General features: G+C 36.6%; 1 protein-coding gene across 1 annotated transcript in view; it reads right to left on the reverse strand.

The window, feature by feature from the left end:
- Nucleotides 1–16,945, reverse strand: part of mov10b.1 (Mov10 RNA helicase b, tandem duplicate 1) — a 391,861-nt gene that overhangs the window by 66,775 nt on the left and 308,141 nt on the right. The gene's annotated exons all lie outside the window — the stretch shown is intronic.

Here is a 16,945-nt window from a genome sequence, read left to right on the forward strand (position 1 = left end):
TGGCTGTTTATTTGTGCTCATAAAGTACATTTTAAGAGTTCACACATAGCTGATGAGTGGTAATAAGGCTAGTTTGGCATGCTGTCCCGGGAGAGAGCCCTGAGCTCGTAAGATCCTCGAGCCCGGGGCTCCCTCCCCTTTGCAGGGCGAGAGGGGAGTTTGAGGTCAGGTGGACACCCCCCTCCTGCTGCTTAAGAATTGCTATGAAGGTGAGCTGCTGGTAGAATTATGGTGCTGATTTGGTTTAGTCAATTTACTTATGTCTCATGTTTTGGACTGTGGGAGGAATCCGGAGTACCCAGGGAAAACCCACGCGAGCACGGGGAGAATATTAACTCCGCACAGACATGCCAACTGGCTGAAGATAACTAAGCTAAGACGCTTGGGTTATTTATACTAAGTTAGGAATCATCTGATTGGTGGATTGTACATTAGCTTGACTTGGGGCCAGCCGTTTCAATCATGAGAATGTGATCCTCTTGAAATTAGTTTATAAATAAACTTCACATTGTAATCCTTCCCAATACCCAAACCTAACTACATCCTTAATAACTATTAATAAAAATACAAAAAAATAGGAGTTTATTGAGATAAAAGTCATAGTTAATGGTTTGTTAATAGTGAGAATTGTCCTTAAAGTGTGACCAATTTTAAATTAAAAAACAAACCCAACAGTTAGATTATTTTTTTATTTCATCCAGATTTGGAGTGAAACAATCCAGCATTTTTTTAGAGTGCATATTGTCAGAAAGGTAAATCAACTAATAAATCAGTCTAAAACTCCAGTAATGCAAACCCAGATTAAGGCTTTGTTCAGACAGGCAGTAAATAGCTACAACTTGAATGTGATCTAGATTCATTTAGAAATTTGCAGCATGACATTTGCAAATTTCAAGAAGGGTTTTCATCTCGGAATGCAGCGTTACTGTATGCAAAATGTGGTTAAAGATGTCTGAACTATATTACAATATTTAGAATATTTCTTAATTTTGACATTTACAGTCTATTTTTTTATTGAATGTGTCTGTTTCAGACAGTGTATGCATGGATATGTAAATAGGTATTTTCTTTAAACAGGACCTATGCAGAAATCACTTTTATAAGGGGTTTAAAGACACTTGTATGGCATTCGTGTGTGAAAACAGAAGACAAAGTGCAGAAACACTTTGATTGACATTGTTCCTTTGTACATGCCATTATGGGGAAAAGCCCCACCCATTAGTGACATTAAGTGCATTCGACTTCATGCAGTGCTGCGGAGACCGATCGAAATCTGTCCTAAAGTGGTGCATGCTGGTTAGAAATTTTATTTTGTCCGGCTTGATGCTGCACCAACAGCAGGTCACTGTCACATGTGGCACCAAAGTACCATGACAGCACCGGGTCAGCCGGTGCAGCATCTGAAGAGCGACTGCAGGATTGCAGATATTACACGATTGGCTGGATTCACCGCATGACAACAACCACGAGTGTTTCGGGTTTATTATTGGACAACGTCAGTCTACTAACTTTTTATGTCATCTCCACATATATAAATGTAAACCCCTTTTTAGCATATCCAAACAAGAACTGGAACATTAACATACCATTTAACATCTTGTTGCCTAAAAAGTTCTGTTTTTCACTTGCTGAAGATAATGTCAGCAATTAAGAGGATTATAAATGTGGAGTTTTATGATGCACAAATGAACACCCGAGTGACATCTTCTGATACCCTTTTTTGACATTTTTAGTTTTTCACACCAATAACATTAGGTAATGTAATGTGTATTTATATAGCGCATTTAGCGTGTATGGCCATACACCCAAAGCACTTCACACTTATTAGGGGGGTCTCTCCACACCACCACCAGTGTGCAGCATCCACTTGGATGATGTGACGGCAGCCACAGGACAGCGGCTCCAGTGCACTCACCACACACACCAGCTATTGGTGAATTGGAGAGACAGTGATAGAGCTAATTCAGAGGATGGGGATGATTGTGAGGCCATGATGGTAAAGAGCCAAAAGGGAATTTGGCCTGGACACCTGTGTTACAACCATACTCTTTACGAGAAGTGCCATGGAATTTTTAATGACTACAGAGAGTCAGGACCTCGGTTTAACGTCTCATCCGAAAAACAGCAGGCACTGACAGAATAGTGTACCCTTCACTTTTACTGGGGCATTAGGACTCACACAGACCTCAAGTTGAGCACTCCCTTCTGGCCTACCTAACACCACTTCCAACAGCAACCTACTTTTCCTATGCGGTCTCCCATCCAGGTACTGACCAGGCTCAGCCCTGCTTAGCTTCAGTGGGTAACCAGACTTTGGCTGCAGGGTGATACGGCTGTGGCATTGGCCTTGTTTTGAATCTGCCACTATGCTGATGCACAGGCACTTGTAGCTCCACCTTCTTTTCGAAAGAGCACAATCTCATTTGAATTTAAAGCAGCAGTCACAAAAACAACACAATTTGGATCAAAGCCTAAAGAGTGCATTTATAAAACAGAGAGTTATAAAAGATTAGTTGTGGGGTATTCTGAGCTGAAATTTCACATACACACTCTAGGGACATCAGAGACTCATTTTACATTTTGTAAAATTTTACATTTTGTAAAATGGCACATAATAGGTCACCTTTAAAGTAAATTACATAGTCACAGGGTATTTTCCTTAAAGTGAATAAATCATAATGAACATGGATATTTTCGAACTGTTTTTCACTCCATTATATATTTTGGTGTCATTTTGATGCTTAAAGGGATAGAGTTATTCCAAAATGATGCCATCCTTTATTTGCCCTTGTTCTAAACATGTTTGACATTCTTCCTTCTGCTGAACAAAATATATAATAGCCCAAAACTAGACTAGTCGTCAAATAGACAGACTTTATATGTGTAGTCATTCATTTCTGTCTATTTGATGACTAGTCTAGTTTTGGCCTACGTCTATTAGATTTTCTCTTACAACCCAAATTTACCCTTGTTTTAGCCAAGATGACTATGTTTAAACTTCTATTAGACACCTATTAGACATCTTTTAAAAACAAAACAAAAATGCTTGCTGGGAATGCTTACTGGTGTCCAGCATTCTTCAAAATATCTTCTTATATGTTCCACAGATGAAAGAAATGCAACATTTGAGACAAATGAGGAGTACAGAGTCATTTTTGGATGATTAATTTTTTTTTTAAACCTTAAAGATTACATTTTAAACAACAAATTAGAATTTGGTTCAGTGCGAACAAATCCTTCATCTGAATTGACTCCGGATCACTTCCATCTGCTTTTGAAACTCATCATCTTAGCTCTGACGTTCAGTCCACATAAATCCGCAGATTGGCTCCTCGTGAAATGTACCGACCATCACTTGACCGTGCAGCAGTTTGGAATTCAGCATTTTTCTGTAGTGCAAGAGATCAGAGCAAATTCTGCTAAATAAACAGCTCTGCTACAACAAACTATTCTGCACCGTGCGAAAGGGTGAGCGAGTGAGAGACAGAAAGGGAAAGTGAGGCACATTCACAGACACATCAACACACTGACCCTGCACAGAGCTGACAGCACTGCTGACGAAGACACATTAACTCTCACACACACACTCTCCATACACTATGAGGCTCTGTGACATGTTGGACATGAGCGGTGAATGAGCAGATGTGATCTTATACAGATCTCTGGGGTTGTGCCTTCCTGCTGTGCTGTAAGAGGTGGTCTGCGTGTAACAGATACATGTCTAAACATGACTACTGCATTGAGCCATCAACTGGAGGGGGGTGGGGGGAGCTAGATTATGCACTTTTTTTTAAGAATTGATGAGAAAAAAAGATTTGTGTTTTAAAAGTAGGACAAGAAAATAAAGTTATTGCTAGATATATTCTCTGAACAAATAATAATGGAGTGCTGCAAATACCAATAGTCAGTAACAGCTGATAAAACTAGCATGTAATAACATAGCTAATGAGGGCTGATTAATTAAATTCAAATAGTGCAATAAAAAAATGCATTGTTTGCGAAAAAAATATTTCATGGAAAAAGGTTTGCAAGCTCTGCACTGCTAAAAAATGATATAAATAAATAATTATTAAGCATTTTAAGTGCCAACATGATGAGAATAGGTTAATGCTAATATGAACTAATGACATTTGAAAGGTTATATTAGTTATTAAATTATGTTTTATTTCTATATTTATTTTATTTGTTTTCATTAAAAACTAAATTAAAATAAAAAAAAATTGTTTAACTAAAAATAAAATGTACATTTTTTAGTATATTTGGATTGTAACCCATGGCGCAATATTTGTAAAATAAACCAATCAATCAGTAAATTAATTGATTCATTCATTCATTAATTTTCTTTTCAGCTTAGTCCCTTTATTTATCAGGGGTCGCCAGAGCGGAATGAACCACCAACCTAGTCAGCATATGTTTTACACAGCGGATTCCCATTCCAGCTGCAACCCAACACTGGGAAACACCCATACACTCTTGCATTTACACACAAACACCACGGCCAATTTAGCTTAGTCCATAAATCTATAGCAAATGTCTTTGGACTATTTGGAAAACCGAAGCACCCAGAAATACCAACTGACCCAGCCAGGCCTCCACTAGCAGCCTTCTTGCTGTGAGGTGATTGTGCTACCCACTGCACCACCATAAAGCCCCAATTAGTAAATTAATAAAAATTATTATTTTTTGAGTATATTTATAACCAAAAGCAGTTTGAAACAACTTATTGAAACATTGAAAATGTATTTTCTATAAGTTCTTGAATTAAATATCACTTATTTTAAAGAAGATATCACTCTGAAATTTACAGAAATTTTGTGCCAGTCTACATCATTTCTAAGATAGTTTTGCATCTCGGTGGCGCAGTAGGTAGTGCTGTCGCGCTACAGCAAGTTACAGCACTTTGCTGGTTCGAGTCTCGGCTGGTTCAGTTGCCGTTTCTGTGTGAAGTTTGCATGTTCTCTCTGCTTTCGCGTAGGTTTCCTCCAGGGTGCTCCGGATTCCCCCACAGTATAAAGACATGAGGTACAGGTGAATTGGGAAGGCTAAATTGTCCGTAGTGTTTGAGTGTGAATGAGTGTGTATGAATGTTTTCCAGAGATGGGTTGCAGCTGGAAGGACATTCGCTGCGTAAAACATGTGCTGGATAAGTTGGCGTTTCATTCTGCTGGCGACCCCAGATTAATAAAGGGACTAAGCCGAAAAGAAAACTAATGAATGAGTTTTGCATTTCAAGTCAATGCATCATATTTTAGGAACGCTCATTTTATTTGAAGGCTATTAATTTACAATGCCAATTTAATGAATTGATTATGAATATATTTTTAAGACACACTTAAAGTGAACAAACGGCTAGTGAGATTTGATAGCTTGGTTCTATTTCATTCTAAACTGTTTGCTAATGTATTTGCTGCTAACGCATATATTTATTTTCTCTTTTGTAAATAATATTAATAAAACATATTACTGACCATTTAACTGTTTATTGGGGGGGGGGTCCCTTATTATGGTGGGCATATCCCTTTTTTTACATCCCAATGTTGACAGGTATGACAATAGCTGGCAGCTAGCTCTCTGTAACTCTCACATGGTCACCCACTGAAGCTAAGCAGGGCTGTGCCCGATTTGCATGGGATACCAAAGCTAGGTTGCTGCCGGAAGTGGTGTTAGTAAGGCCAGTAGGGGGCGCACAACCTGCAGTCTGTGTGGGTCCTAACGCCCCAGTATATTGATGGGGACTTTATACCGCTCATCTTTCAGATAAAATGTTAAACCGAGGTCCTGACTCATTGTCTGGTTGTTAAAAATCCCCTTTCAAAAAAGGGCAGGGTTTAACCCAGGCATCCAAGCCACATTTGCTGCCATCGCGTCATCCAGGTGGATGGTGCACACTGGTGTTGGATGAGGAGATTCCTCAAAAATGTGAAATTGGTTTAAGTGTCCAGAAAAGCACTACATAAATGTAAGGAATAAATAATTATTATTTAATACAGTCCGGTGACGAATAAGAAGCGCGACAAAAACTCACTGCATGATGGAGCCTACAGAATGCATTATTTGACCAAACAATTTAAGATTTTGCCATTAAAATGCACCTGTATGTTTATTTATATCATGTGATTTATATAAGTAATGTCGCACAAGCAATTTGATCCCAAATAGCGAAATTTCATGATTTCATTAAATAATTGAATAAATGTTAATGTCAAATTAATCATTTATTATACATCTAAACTTTAATTTTGTGATATACAGTCATTTGACATGAAATTGTCTGATTTGGTTAAATTTGTCAAATAAAAAAAACCTATAATGACCCAAGACAGTGGTTATGTGAGTCTGAATGACTCTGCATTTTGAACAAATCACTTGAACCAGTAATTCATAAAGAGAGCCTTTCATTTTGTTCCTGAGTGAGTTCACACTTTAAATTACTCAAATGAATGATGCACTTAATAACTTAACAATTTAAATATTTACCACCACCTACTGGTAGAAAAGTCTTATTATATTATAAAGAGTGGGAGCGCAGAAATACTCTTGCAAGGAGTAGTGAGAGAGGAAACAAATACAGACAGAGAGTTAGAGAGGTTGACCCAGGACGTGTTTACCGAAATCGCTGAATTAGTTATAAACACATTAATCTGGTTGAGCAAGATGGCGATATGCCAGAGAGTGAGAGAAAGAGAGAGAGATTTATCCACATTAAACAAAGAGAACAAGAAATAAAGCATTGACCCTCCTATAAGCTTCTGTTCTGGTCTCCTCAGACAGACAGTGATGCAGACAGTAAGGGGCCCAGTCTGGAGATGACAACTTATTTTAGGCTCTGTGTCCTCCTGCATAGTCAGATCCTGTGTGTGTGAATGTCGGTCACCCTTTTTTTTTTGCAGTAGCTGGTTTAAGGTCAGAAAGTAGCAGCGGACAGATAATGCTCAAATGGTGATGCGTCATGACATGTGACCCTCGCTGCATGACTCAGAGACAGACGGGGAAAGAGAAAGAGACAGAGAGTCTCTCCTGCATCATTTCCTCTTATGCGCTTCCCAGTGCTGAGCTGCATCCTGTCAGACGCACACAAGCACACCGCCTCACAAATTATTTAAGCAACTGAAGTCACCTAGGAAAAGGATTCACACCAAAACATTAGTTTAAGCTCATTAAATCATAAACGGGAAGTAAATTGTTCTAAATAAACAATTATATCACTAGTAAGTCCCAACAATGTTATTTTTTGTTAGTATTTTTTCTCTCTCTTGTTTATTTGACATGGACATGCACAACAATACATTGACCTTAAAAAGGAAATATGCAATGTGCCAGGATTTAGCAAAAACTGCTACTTTCCACCTGCTCTCTCTGGACAGGTATGATTCTGAGCAACATAGACTCATTCTGAAAATGTACCCCTATATACATTTCTGGAGATCACACATTATGTTGCCAGAAGTTCATATTGCTGCATTTTGTCTCTTTGAAGTTTATTTATAAACTAATTTCGAGAGGATCCGGTGCCTATGATTGTTAACGGCTGGTCCCTCATTAGCTATTCACCAATCAAATGATTCCTAACTCACTATAAATAACCAGAGTTTCTTATTTCAATGGCTGTTTCTCAATATGCGTTCTTTAGTGTTCTTGTATTCTTGTGTAACGTCATCATCAACTGCCAAAGTTCAGTTCCAAAACTCAAGACTGCAAGAATGGAGGATGAGTGAAAGTTTCCGAATGTGTTCTTGATATCAAGGATGCATGGATGCAGACTTGAGCATCGAACTCGCTCAAGAAGTCCCAGAGGTCATTGCGACTGGAGGTGGGAGGTGCAGCATTTTATAAAGGTTTAGTATTATAGGTTTATTATTATAATTATTATTATTTATAAGTTCAAAGATATCACTTAATTATTTCAGGAGTTTCCCTAAATGAAACGGTGAATATAAACATTACCATGAAAATCCTAATAAAGGAATAAACACATTAATGGTGTTTATTTGCTGAAATTCATATTAAAATCTGTTTTATTTACATTGTGCAAATTATATTTGTAAAGTCTTTTGCATAGTATATATTGTGAAAAACAATTTATTGTGAAAAACAATTTATTAGGAAAAATCGTTGTTTAAATGCTGTAATGTTTAAATCCTTTACCATTAAAACCGCGTGAAGGTCATGCGACCATCAGGAAGAACATAGCATCTCATTTCTCACAGGACGCATTCTCTGTTCTTGCGGACTCTCGAATTCGTTCTTCCGAGGTGACCTGGCAAGATTGGTCTTTACAAGAATGCAAGTCCGTTCTCTGCGTTCTTGGAATTGAAAAACTCCCACCTACCCCTCCTTTCTATGGGTGACACGGCAGCCACTGTTGCCAACTTAGCAATTTTGTCGCTATATTTAGTGACTTTTCAGACCCTCCTTGCGACTAGCGACTTTTTTGTTTTACAGGAGATTTTGTGTAGACTCATGTACAAATGTGCCCATACTGTACCGTTCCTACTCTTCTCAGCAAGTTGCGGCTGATGCCGTCAGCCCCTTCCCCACCTCAGAGCACTTATAGGCGGCCGACTCCTCGTACAGCAGTCTCTCTCACCTGCAGCCTGAGAGCAGAACACCCCTATGCGTACCAACGGCAAACGATTTAAGACCGCGAGTAAGAGGTATTTCCCTTGTACAGTCAAACTGATCTGCTTCTCCTTTGTTTTATATCTACAATTTAATTTGACCGTTTATTCTTTTCTTGTTCACAATCACAGATATTTTAGGGACAGTTTCCGAACTTGTCCAGTTATACATTTATAACACCTGAGAGATTGCTGCAAATACACTACACATCTATACTGACATACTGTATTCAAACAGTAATGCATTTAGTTAAATTGACATGCGTACATGAAGTGTAGTGCAAATATAATTCCCCTTTATTAACCATAAGCTGTTAAACAAATTGAAATAGTTGGGCATGATGACGTCAGCAATATGCAAATTGACGTATGATGTAATTTCGCGACATTTAATTATGTTTTTGGCAGAGCTTAGCGCCTTCTCATTGAAAGTAGTTGGCAACAGTTGGCAGCCCAGTGATTAACACCATTGCCTCACAGCAATAATGTACCTGGTTTAAGTCATTACTAAACCAATTGACAATTCTGTGCTAAGTTTTCTCGTTCTCCATGTAATTGCTTGGGGTTTTTCCTGGGTTCTCTAATTTCCTCTCACAGTCCAAAAGACATGCGACCTAAGTAAATTGAATGTATGAAATTGGCATCACAGTCAAGCTCTTAGCAAGCCGTATATCTTTTCAGACATTTTATATTTGCCATTAGCCAGAAAAAAGTCAGGGAGGTTCTCGTGATCTTCCTGAGCTCAAACTCCCCTCTTGCCCTGCTAATGGGAGGGAGCCCAGGGCTTAAGGATCTTTTAAGTTCAGGGTTCTCTCCTAGGAGAGCTCGCCAAACAAGCTTTATAATCAATCATCAGCTAAAGGTGAACTCTTAAAAACGAAATCTACAGGACGAAATGGCGGTTCTTTTTCGCGCTTGCCAGCTGACCGATTACTATCGTGTGGGCAGCTTTTCTGCTGTTATCAGTTTACCAGTTTGTCCAGAGGCTTGCCTCATTTGTTAGTGAACTTAAAACGCAGAGAAGCATTGGCCTTGACACAGGGCTTGAGTCTGGTGAAGAATGGTTCCAGAAGCAGGTAAAACAAAAGCCAGAAAATAAAATAAGCAAGAAAGTAACAGGGTGGGAATGTGGCAAAATTTGAAATGGTAAAAATCACGCCTTTCTTTTTCTGGATTGCTTTTAAAAACACCTTTAGTTGGGTTTAGAGAAGTGGAAGGTCAGTCTTTGGTCAATCGGTGCTTTTTAAAATTTAAAACTTTTTAAATACTTAATAAAGGGTCATTCGATCAGTCAGTCATTCAGTCAGTCAGTCAGTCAGACGACAGCGGCCTCTGATGGATTTGCAAAAATAAAAACTCCAAAAAACTTAGCTTCTGGGACATTTCTCCAGAAATGTTTATAGGGGTACATTTTCAGAATGAGCCTGGGTTGATTTTGAAACACTCAAAAAATATACAGGCTCAACTGACACAAATTACACACAATCAAACACAAACATTTCCTTAGTGTGTACATATTTGTTTGGAGCCACTTTTTGGACAGGCTTGAAAACATCTTGAAATTTGTACATGTAATTAAAACAAGTTTAATCACGTTTCAGCTTCATTAATAAGTTATTATGTATAGAAGATTTAACTTGATGTTAGTAAGTAATATTTTATTTTTCATTTTTTCAGGGTTTTTACCTTTAATAAATAGTAGTATTGACAGGAAATCATAGGGAGCGGAGAGAGGGGAAGGATCGGCATAGAACCATCAGGTGGTCGCTGTGAGCACCGGAGTGTACGGTCAACAAACCAACCGCTACACCACTGGCACAGGCGATGTTAGTAAGTAAAGTGAAGTTGATGACTTGTTAAGTGAGAGTGATTTAACTTAAACATTTTTTAAAAATCTATTTCAGCAGAGATGTTCTCGTATTGAGTCCTTGTGATATTTAAATTATATTACATTTGTTTACATTAAGTTTAATTACATTAAACTTAATTATTAAAAACATTTGTCTTGGCTGTTTATATCGTGAACTAAATTGTACATAACAGTTGTTTTTGGGTTGATACATTGGTTGTATGTGTGTACAGTATAGCTGGAAAGAAATTTAGATCCAAAGAGTCGCATAAGAGTATCTGAATGTGGACGGATTCCGTCATGCTGTCAGACCATCCAAAAATACAAGACCATAAATTAGTGTAAAGTCTAAGACAGATGACAGCATGGAGCAATCTCTCTCTCTCCCCAGTGGAGTTATTTTTAGATGCTTTATTCTTATTGACCTTTAGTTCATTTTAGAGTAATGCTTATGAATAAACGCTGATTAATTGTTATTGTCACTTGTTATTTGATCTTATTCCACAAGTCGTTTCCATTTACAGATCAAATGGAGCCAGTTTGATTTTAGATCTCTTGGGTTCAAATATTGATACATGTTTATTGTAAAGATTAAATGGTTTTGTTATTTAATTTATTTGGACATTCCTGCAGGATTGATTGCACAGAACTTGTGACTGAGTCTTCTGCTTCATCAGCATTAGCCTTTAAAAGTGTGCTGATGGGTTCATGTTCCCACAAAGTGATGGAAAACAATTTACAGAATTGTAAAACTTCAGCATTATAAGTTTCAGTGTCAGCGGCTTCGAAATTTGATCTAACCAGAATCTGATGATTTGTATTGATTTTGTCACATTTCCTGTGCTGGTTGGCTGATTATATTGGATTATTCTGAATGATATCATTGTTTTGCAGAATGTATTTAAATACTGAGTGATAGTGGAAAATATTTTAGTGGATTTTTTCCCAGTTTCTGTTTAACAGAAAGATTTTTTCCAACACATTTCTACACATAATATTTTAAATAACTCACTTCTAATAACTAATTTATTTTATCTTTGCCATGATGACAGTAAATAGCATTTCACTAGATATTTTTCAAGACACTTCTATATAACTTAAAGTGACATTTAAAGGCTTAATTAGGTGTTTGTTCTGTAGACTATTAAAAAACATATATAGCTTAAAGGAGCTAATAATAACCTTTAAATTGTTTTTAAAAATTAAAAACCGCTTTTAGACTTGGCGAAATTAAACAAATAAGACTTTCTCTACAAGAAAATATATTATTAGACATACTGTGAAAGTTTTCCCTCCCTTTTTCTCTTTCTACTTCAGGATGTTAACAGCATAAACTATTTTTTGTGCAATTTTTTATATAATGAGGGCGTTTTGAGAGACTGAGCAAGTGCCTTTTTTCATTCCATGTCTTTGGTAAGATTAACTAATTGAACCCAAAACATTAAAATAATGTATTAACTTGTCTTCTGTTTAATAGAAGAGCCCCTAATGACAATTAATATATGTAATATATTAATATACATATATTAATATATAACTATATAATTATATATTTAAATAGTTTCGGGTGGTTTGAAAGACCCACCCCGCACTGACAAAGTCCAGAATTTGGCCTCTAAGCTCATATGAGTCCTATTCTTGACAGTTTGCCATCATAAATTGTGAAAATAACCGATAGAAGAAGGCTTTAAGACTAATTTAATTATCAATTATTCAAATGTACAAATTCTGACCAAGGAAATTAGCTAACTAGTTTGTTATTCATCTACAGGCTACAGTTTTTAATATGTTCTAGATGGTTTTTAATACGTTTTTCAGATTCCTAATTGGGTTTTTAAATGATGCATGATAATAAATTTGTATTTTAAAAATAAGTATTTTTTCATAGTTTTTTATTCAAAATTTTAATTAAAAATTCTAATCTCAAAACATTATTTATAAAACTGTAATAGCTTATGGTTTAATCGCACATTTTAAGCACTTTAAACAGAAAATTGTAAGAAATATTTTTGTTGTATTAAAAAAACTAATGCAGTGAAGATTAGTGCTTAAAATGTCAGTAAAATGCTGTATTTTAATCTCATATTTTAATAGAAATTGAGGACAATAACTAGAAACAGCTCCACTTTTTTAGAAGAAAGAACCACCTCTTTAAAAAGGCTGGTTACAGGCCTGTATAAAAAGAGCCTGTTTGCTTCCACTCCAAAATATGCATTTACAAAATGAAATGACTTGAAGCATTTTTACTGTCATTTTGACAGACACATTCAGAGAGTTAAAGATGAAGGCAAAATTATTAGACCTTCTGTGAATTTAAAATATTTATTTATAAACTATTTGTTAAAACAGTTAAGTTTATAATACGATAAAAACCCTTCTCTTTATCAAACAATACTATTTAACTGAAAAAGTATGATCATAATTCTCAATATAACTTTTTCTGTATTTGATATTTAATTCCAATATCGAACATCACTGATTCATTGTTGGATGTAATTGGCTGAAGAGTTGAGGGTGGTTTTATAATCAGGTGAGTGTTTCCCAGAGCCCCTTTCTAAAATAGCCAGTGGTGGATTTCTGAGCAGGCGAGCAGGAGAACACTCACAGTGTCCTCATTCCTGAACCAGAGCCAGACCTGACGACACTGAAGAGTTAAGACCTGCCACACAAACACAGGTACAGAAATAAACTGTGAGCTCATTCTCTCAGGTGTTTCTGGACCCTGTGGTCACCTTGAGTGTCTGTCCCGTCCGTTATAGAGCCGTCAGTCAGAAAGACAGGGATCTGATCTCATACACGGAGTTATGGCATTCTACAGGAGGCCAAACCCCAATGTTCAGTATTATAGTTATGTGCTTGTTAATTTGTGTTGCCCTAATTTATGTGTGTACAGCTAAGCTTTAGGGTCAGTCAGTTTTTGTCCTTCCTGCAAAGGTGCATAAAATACATTTATAATATCACAATTTCTGTCCACTTAAAGAAAAGGCTGTTATTTTGAACTTTTTTTATTTAAGTCTTGAATATTGTGTTTATTAAAGTAGCACAACTGTTTTTAACACCATTTCTTGAACATCAAATCAACATATTAGAACAATTTCTGAATGATACAGAACACTGAAGATTGGAATGATGCTGAGAATTTTCTGTCTGGCAATGACAAAAACTGCATTGTTTAATAGGCACTTATTATGCAAACCATTATTCAATTGAACATGTTGTTTAAACACATATGTATATATTCACAATGTACACTACCTGACTAAAGTCTTGTTGTCGATCCCAGATGTAACAGCAACAAATAATAACTTGACTTCTAGGTGATAAATTTGAAAAAGTGGCAGAAAGTAGATTTTTCTGATGAATCATCTTTTGGACTGCATCCCAATCATCACAAATACAGCAGAAGACCTATTGGGAACCTGCATGGAGCCAAGATTCTCACAGAAATCAGTATGGGGGCATAAGAGAGAGAGAGGATGGCAAAATCAAAAGCCTGATGTACCAAGACATGTGTGCTAATAACATTACAAACCACAAGAGAGGGCAAATTCTTTAGCAGGATAGCGCTTCATCCCATACTTCAGCCTCCACATTAATGTCCCCGAAAGCAAAGAAGGTCAAGGTGCTCCAGGATTGGTCAGCCCAGTCACCACACATGAACATTACTGAGCATGTTTGGGAAAAGATGAAGGAGGCATTGAAGATGAACCCAAAACTGTTGATGATCTCTGGGAGCCATTTTCTTTGCCATTCTAGATGACTTTATTAATAAATGTCGTCCAATAGATGTAGTCGTCTAAGCTCATGAGTCATACACAATACACAATTATTTTTCCACTGGACCATGACTTTATATTCTGTACTGTACATTATTTTTGTTAAGTGACATGACTTTTGTTTAAGCAAAGTCAAACCTTACTGTCCTGCTTAAATAATTTAAAATCAAGGCATGATCCTATTTTGTTCAGGTACTATAAGCGCAATCTAGAGGCCTTTGCCTTTCATATAAGCCACTTCTGATACCAAATGATCAACTAGAAGTCAAGTTATTATTATTTTTGTTCCTAAAACTTGGATAGGCAACAAGACTTTTGTCATGTAGTGTATGTAAACTACTACAAGTCTAATCCTCCTTTTCTTGATCATCATGTGTCTCAAAACATGCTTTTCTAGACTTTCCTCTCCTGTGACATCACAAGCCCCGGCCACAAGTGCTGACACTATGCCATATAAGCATAGATCAGTAAAATAACTGCCTTTTTTCTTATTAAGCTACTAACATTATTCAAATCAATGTGCAGCAAGTGTTTTTTTTTTTTTTTGTCATTTGTATTTTAATAAAAGCGTAGACAGCAAAGTATTGTGCTACTGTCATTTTACACATATAATATAAATGTGATTTATATTTTTACATATATTTGTTTTTTTGTTTGAAAATATAGCATTGTGTACTGGATAGTTTGCACACAATACACACTCAAGAGAACCTTATTATATTGACCTTATTGTTCAATGTGGAAGTGCACTCGTTTTTGCTATTGTTTTAGACCTTCTGATTCAGTTGCCGATGGGAGAAATGACAAGGAATAAATAATAAACAGCAGAAATGGTCAAACTACTCTCTATAAACAAGTGTGTTCATGACTGTACAGATAAAGCAGAATAATATTCATTAATTCATTCATTTTCTTGTCAGCTTAGTCCCTTTATTAATCCGGGGTTGCCACAGTGAAATGAACCGCCAACTTTTCCAGCAAGTTTTTACACAGCGGATGCCCTTCCAGCCGCAACCCATCTCTGGGAAACATCCACACACACATTCACAGACACACTCATACACTACGGACAATTTAGTCAACCCAATTCACCTGTACCACATGTCTTTGGACTGTGGGGAAAACCGGAACACCTTCTTGCTGTGATGCGACAGCACTTCCTACTGCGCCACATTTTGTGTGATAATAGTTAACTACAAATGTTTATTGCATACATTTTTGATCATTTTTGGACAGATCATTTAAACTCAGTTCAATTCATGTTTATTTCTATAGCATTTTTACAATGTAGATTGTGTCAAAGCAGCTTAACGTAGAAGATCTAGTAAACTGAAACTGTGCCAGTCCAGTTTTCAGAGTTGAGTTCAGTTTAGTTCAGTTCAGTGTGGTTTAAATTTCACTGCTGGAAGTCCAAACACTGAATTCATCGATGTGCAGCTGCATCATTATTTTGGTTGTCATGCACAATGTACATGTACTGTCACAAGCCTATAGAAGAACCATGTTGTACATGACGTAACATTTTTAATAAAATCATGTTTTTACATGTAGGTAATATGTAATGATAGGCCTATTGTTTTCATTTTTGAATTTCAGGAGCACTAAACACCATTGTTGTGTAAATGAACAAACAGAATGCATTAACAGTTCTCAGTTGTACAAATGATGCCATGCAAATGTATAACATTTTGAGGGAAATCTGCAGAAAGACAGGGATCTGATCTCATACATGGAGTTATGGCATTAATCAAACATTCATCACCTTATCAAAGTACAATCATTCAGCTTGAAAACTCCCAATTTAAAGTCAACCTCAAGCAACATCTCTGGACTAACAATCTCAGTTTTTAGTTTATAATGTGATTTACCTTTATGTTGTTTAATAATCCTTCTTTGTTTACCATTAAATCACCATTTCAACTGACACACACACAAATGTTCTCCACATTTAGAGTCTAGGCCTCTCTGTTTCACTTTCACACAGACTATAAGCCGTGCCAGCTTTAGGCGGACAAAAGCGTTTAAGGGGCTAAAGTTTAAGTACAAATGAAAATTTCAGGACAAGCAGATTAGTCTAATTTAGGATTTACAACTAAACATTATAATTGTTCATTTAATCCCTAGTGGAAAGTGCAGTTAATAGTTTCAATTCCAAAAGGGATTTGGGCCTATTTCTGCGTCAGTTCACTTTCAAGTGCTTAGCAAAGTGTCAAAGAAGTGCAGTCTTGGGTGCTACAGATCCCTCATTTGGAGCTGAACTGTCTACAGGGATTTGTTTTATATAGTGTGGTTTATATGGCTTTTTTTACATTATAAGAAACATTTAAACTTGCAATAAAAAATTACAAGACTGTTGTGTTCGTGGACCTCGTGTGCATTGCTGCATTAATGAAGGAAATGGTTTCACTTATCTGCAGAGTCATGCAACTGTTAACTATGTGATGTTTTGAAACAGGAATCCGCGCGATGTTTATACACAGCAGCACTCGTGCAAGCTCTACAGTCTTATCTGTAAACACGAGCTTGTGTATTCAGACACGCGCATCTCTCCAGACGATAAAGGCCTCGTAAATTGCGCCTGCAATCAGTGTGGATGCGCATGCATGAGTGCATTGAAATATGCCACTTTAATAAGCATTGTGTTGTTTTTAGATGCAACGATTATAAATATATAAATAAATATGATAAATATATTAGAATAT

The sequence above is a fragment of the Danio rerio genome, chromosome 8 (assembly GCF_049306965.1).
Source record: "Danio rerio strain Tuebingen ecotype United States chromosome 8, GRCz12tu, whole genome shotgun sequence".
NCBI classification, from domain to species: domain Eukaryota; kingdom Metazoa; phylum Chordata; class Actinopteri; order Cypriniformes; family Danionidae; genus Danio; species Danio rerio.